Below are 6,000 nucleotides of genomic sequence, written 5' to 3'. Positions count from 1 at the left end.
TCTTTTATTTCATTGAGCAGTGGTTTGTAGTTCTCCTTGAAGAGGTCCTTCACATCCCTTGTAAGTTGGATTCCTAGGTATTGTATTCTCTTTGAAGCAATTGTAAATGTGAGTTCACTCATGATTTGGCTCTCTGTTTGTCTGTAATTGTCGTATAGGAATGCTTGTAATTTTTGCACATCGATTTTGTATCCCGAGACTTTGCTGAAGTTGCTTATCAGCTTAAGGAGATTTTGGGCTGCGAGGATGTGGTTTTCTAAATATACAATCATGTCATCTGCAAACAGGGACAATTTGACTTCCTCTTTTCTTAATTGAATAGCCTTTCTTTCTCCTGCCTGATTGCCCTGGCCAGAACTTCCAACACTATGTTGAATAGGAGTGGTGAGACGGCATCACTGTCTTGTAGGGCTTACATATTTTAAAAGCTTGTATGTTGGGAGATAAGTATTTCATTATTGGGTTTAGATGCAGATAAGAGGCCCCTCCAAAAGATTTTATTTAAACATTTTATTTCTTAAGTGAAAACAGTCTAGGAATCATACGGCAGCTCTGTGGTGGCATTACTTTATCGAAGAAATCCTCAGCAATCCAAGTTTCTTCTAACTTGTTCTACTATTCATGGTTTACATTCCCAAGATCAGCTCACGGTCCAGGAAAGGTATTCTGCTGTCAGCCTTTACATTGACACTGGAGTCCACAAGAAGCAGGAAAGAATAAATAGAAGCAAAAGATATACGCCACTTAACTTTTAAAGAAGTTGCCACACTTCACTTTTAATGGGCCAGAGCTTTGCCATGTTTCCACACCTAGCTGAAAGGAAATACTGTGTTTATTCCAGGCTTCAATGTGAATCAATGAAATCAGAAGCTATAACATTAGGGAAGACTTCCACAGACAAGCGCACCTCTCCCACAATCATTCCTCACTCCTGACATTCCCATGTGAGATAGTGGCATTACAGAACACTCCTGACCATTCTCTGCCCTCTGAAAGAAAAAAACAGCATGAGTAGTTCAATTCCTTCTTTTTGCCTCTCTTTGGGGAAGCAGCCTATCTGAAGGGCACACACAGTCCTACCTCCTCCAGGGGGTAATATTACAGAGATAAGCCTCTACCAGGAACCCCTCTGCTTTTCCATCTCTGCCTGAGACAGGGAGGGCAACTGATTCTATGCCATTCTGCAAACCTATTGTTGCCGGAATATATGGCATATCCTTAAAACAGCCTTATCAGGATAAAAATTATTTCTGTTTTCCTCTGATATCTATTTCTCAATGGATTTCATTGACAAAGTAATCTCTCAAAATACCAGCAATATAAACATAGCTTCCTTTTGAAAGTTACAGAGCTATCATTGAAGTAAATGACATAATCTCTCCCTGATTTATATGTCCAGGCAGGCCCTCTGATTTTAACTCAAACAGGTGGCATGAATACTTTGTAAACAGAAATGCATAAAGCCATATAGAATTAAGAGAGATACACAAACACAATAAAGAGAAAACAAAACAGAAATGTTATAAATATTAGAAAAAATAATAATATCTAAGTAATTCAAAGGAATAAAATAGACCCTGAGCATGGCCAGGAAAAATCTTCATAGCTGTCATCTGATTTACCAGACTTTTGAAAAAAATATCCCCCATCCCCAGCTATATTGTCCATTCGATGTCATCTGTCAGGCCACTAGGTAGGCTGGGTCATATCTGGGCAGATTGCATTCCATACCCATTCGCCATATTTTCCTTTTCCTATTCAAATAATGGCTTGATTCTGTCTGTGCCCATCTGACATTCTCGTTTTAAGTAACAATTACATCTCTTCAAAGCAGGAAAATCTATCAATTAATAGTTTTTAACAAAAAAATGTAAAAATATATATTTGAATAAAGAAATTGAACTCAGAGTGCGTGGTGACTACGGAAGAAGAGAAAGGTTTATCAGTGTATGAGTGGAGGAATAAATAAAAAATTATGTTACCTGGGACACACACATTTTAAATGTTTTGTTGCTGTTTTTATAACAGTAATTTCGTTTCTCCTTTATAGTTAGAAAACCTCTGAAATTAAAATGATTTATGGAGGTAGACACCATGAGTATGTGCTTAAAAAAGATTTTGAACATTAGAATAATTTGAAACTGGGTTTTAATTTTTTCATGCTTAAAATCTCAATGTTATGAAAGATGTTGCTTTAAAATGTTTTAAATCTCTGCTGAATTTTTGCTGTGGCGGCACGGAAACTGGAATCAAAATGGCGATCTGTATTTTTAGTTCTGGTTTGATTGCTAGTTAATTCTCAATGTAATTTTAGACACATAACCCGGGCCTCTCCCTTCCTTCACTTGTGTATTAGAATGTAGAGCAGACGGTCCTTAATACTACTTCTGATTTTAAAATTCACTGATTCTATTCATTAAAATTTATAGATTGGTACTGATACATTCTTGGATTAAAAAATGAGCATAGTTTAACAAAAAAAATCCACGAGCTGGTGCTGCCCCCTATTGTAGCTTGTTTTATTCAGCTTTCTGACATGGAGCAAGGAGTAGCAAAGCCAAATAAATATTTTGTCACTCTACTTGCTTCTCTCTAGCACTCTCTACTCGTTTATTTCTGTAAAGTCAAGAGGTTTTAAAATGGTCTGATTTCTAACTATATTATCTTTTATCTGTCATAATGAAAAAAGCTAAAACTTATGTAAATTATGTTAGTGATTGTTAGCTAAGGCAATTTGAGCATCATGTTTTCAAAACTATTTCAGGAAAAGACTGCTCCTATAATTTCCTAAAATAAATTTGCCTAAGCCTGGGTCATAGAAGAGCTGACACAATTTTAAATAAATGTCTTTTACTTAACAGTAGTACTAGAAATATTAAACATTTTAAGAGAATCTGGAACTCAATAATATGAGAGATAATTCTACTCAAAGAGAAAAATAAAGATTTAGCTGTAAGTTAGGTATAACAAATAGTAATAAGTTGCAAGTTTCCATATTATACGATTTTGTGTTAAAGAACTTTCCTCTGAATATTTCACTGTAAAAATCATGTGCAGTTTAAAAAAATAGGTCACTCACATTGCTAGCAATGTTGCAGACTAGATAATCTTAAAACCTTCTTTCCATAGAACACCTAAATTTGGGCTGAAATATAACCAAAGGGCATTTAGATGCAAAGTGTAGATTTTGGGGGAGTACAAGATTTTAGCAGAAGTCAAAAATAAATAATAATGGGAAATTTCTTACTATTAAGCTTAGTTTGACGTTTTCTTGGCTTCTCAAATGGAAGGAGTCACCAATGTTTATTAGCAAGGGACTTTGATTTTATTCACCACCATGAGGCTGGAAGTGAGGTCTTGGGCTTAGGCAAGGGTTGGTATTAGAAGAGAGACCCCCAGTTAAGTGGAAAGTCTCAAAGGGACACACTCCAGTGTAAAAAGTGAAATGGAAAAATTGGCAAATAGAAATGAAGAGAAAACTTGATTGTTTTGACCTCTGCTACAGGTAGGGAAAAATCTGTTCCCTGAGAATTCATAAACCAGGATTTGTCCACATCATTTAGGGGTTCATATTTGAAATATATACATGACTTGGGAGACACCAAACAGAAGAAATAATACAAAAAATGGTCATCAGCTGGTAACACCACTGAGGCACCAGTAGGAGCAAAGGTAAGCCTCTCTGGAGAGAACTACCCTCAGATAAGACCTCCGAGTCTCTTAGATTTCCCGGGCACAGTCTTAAATTTTAAAACACATGAAGCAGCATGCCACCTTTCTCCTCTATTTCTGTTTCCCTGTATTTCTGGGTTATCAGACAAGAAATAAAAGATTACAGAGATGAAAGAAAAATAGGGCATAAAAATTTGGAGTGTAGCCTCTGGATATTTATACCAGTATTATGCTGTTTTGGTTACTACAGCTTTGTAATATAATTTGAAGTCAGGTAATGTAATGCCTCCAGCTTTATTCTTTTTGCTTCTCAGTGCTTTGGGCAGTCAAATAACAGCTTTGTGGTATACAGCTAGCTGAGTGGCTTTGTGCAAGATACCTAAATCTTCATTTTCTATTTTGTCAAATGGGAATCATTATAGTAATGTATCTCACAGGGTTATGAGAATTAAATGGGTTAATATATGGAAAGTCTTTAGAACTGGAACAGTGTCTGGCTTATAGGAAACATTAAATGGAGCTGGCTGGTTTTATAGTCTTCATCATTTTCACTAGTTATTATAGGTAGTTGTATCATCCCACCTATCTCATAATTAGGTTGTTTTTTCTCCATATGTGCCCCAGATGCATACCCAACATCTGGCCTAGAATTTAATCTTTGGGTAAAGAGAGCAGTTATATATCCCCAAATTACATGATTTCACAACTGGCTTCTTTGCTGAGGAGCAGTACAAGTAAGAACAGCAAGAAATGTAATGGGCAACTATTAAGCCAGCTAATGGCAGCACATGTTTTTAGAATTTGCAATTTATTTTTTTGTTTAGATATTATGTGCAAAGGCATCACCATCTCCCCAGCTCTAGCACCTTCCCCACCCTCATTACACACACTAGTGAACACTCACCACGAACCTACTCTGGGCAGCTGGGACACATGTTTAGGACAATTCGCCTCATCAGATTTCTGGTTGGAACCTTGAGACTGGGCAGCTCTACAAATTCTTGCATTAACTAAGTTCCACCTCTAGGTGGAAGTAGCTCCTCTAGCTCTAGGAGCTTTCATGTATCTCACCTTTTATCCAACCCTTTGGTTTTCCTTCATTACAATTACAGCAGGGACTCCTTATTATCTTCTTGGTACTATCCCCTGTTGATGAGGCTTGCTCTTCCTCTGAAAAATGAGATTGATGTTTACCTCATGATATAGTTGCGAGAATCCAGTAATACACATAAAAGAAAAACCACTGTATTTATTTTATGTAATAATTACTTAGCTTTGTGCTACAATTATTTATCTGCTTGCTTTATCCTTCCTGAGGGATAGACTACATGTTCCTTTCTATCTTCTTGAACACCTAGCACCGTGTCATACACATATTTGAAATTTTCATTTACTCACCAATATTTATCGAGCATCTTAGATATTTCAGACACTGTCCTGTACTCACAGTTTACCATAATAAACAACCAATCCCTGCTTTGCTTGATGAAATTAGAAAAACTGACATTTTCAGTTACACCCACCATGCGAATTTGAGCTTGCAGCTTGCAGATATAGCTATAAAGTGCATCTTACTTACCTCCAGCAGGAACAGGAAGTTTCTCTGGGCATATGACACAAACAGCCTGCCTTAACTGTTTCATTAATTGGGACAAAAATATATTATGCAACACTTGAGATGGTGCTAATGACATGGCCTTTATTGAGTGTGCCAACATTCCACTGAGCATGTGTTCATTGTTGTCCTCAAAAATGTGTGTTTTTTTTGTTTAAAAATCTGTCTTGGCTTGGCGCGGTGGCTCACGCCTGTAATCTCAGCACTTTTGGAGGCCAAATCGGGCGGATCACTTGAGGTCAGGAGTTCGAGACCAGCCTGGCCAACATGGTGAAATCCTATCTGTACTAAAAATACAAAATTAGCCAGGCGTGATGGTGGGCCCCTGTAATCCCAGCTACTCGGGAGGCTGAGGCAGGAGAATCGCTTGAACCCGGGAGGCGGAAGTTGCAGTGAACTGAGATCACACCATTGCACTCCAGCCTGGGAGACAAGAGCGAGACTTCGTCTAAAAAAAAAAAAAAAAAAGTTTAAAGTCTCTCTTGTCCACTATCCCATGAGCCCCTGAGAGTAGTAATTACATATTTTAACTTTTGTATTTCTCTCTGCCTTAAGAAAGAGCTCAGTGTCTGAATTTAGTAAATGTCCAGTAAAGTATTGATGGGATGAAATAGTGGAAAGGATAACAAAAAGTTTTACTGACAACTATAGCAAATATTTCAAATATATATCCACTTACTATATTTTTATTAATTTAGCAGACACTGAGTAAA

This window comes from Colobus angolensis, unplaced genomic scaffold (assembly GCF_000951035.1).
Source record: "Colobus angolensis palliatus isolate OR3802 unplaced genomic scaffold, Cang.pa_1.0 Scaffold46, whole genome shotgun sequence".
Lineage (NCBI taxonomy): Eukaryota > Metazoa > Chordata > Mammalia > Primates > Cercopithecidae > Colobus > Colobus angolensis.
Note: the sequence above shows the minus strand (reverse complement) of the source record.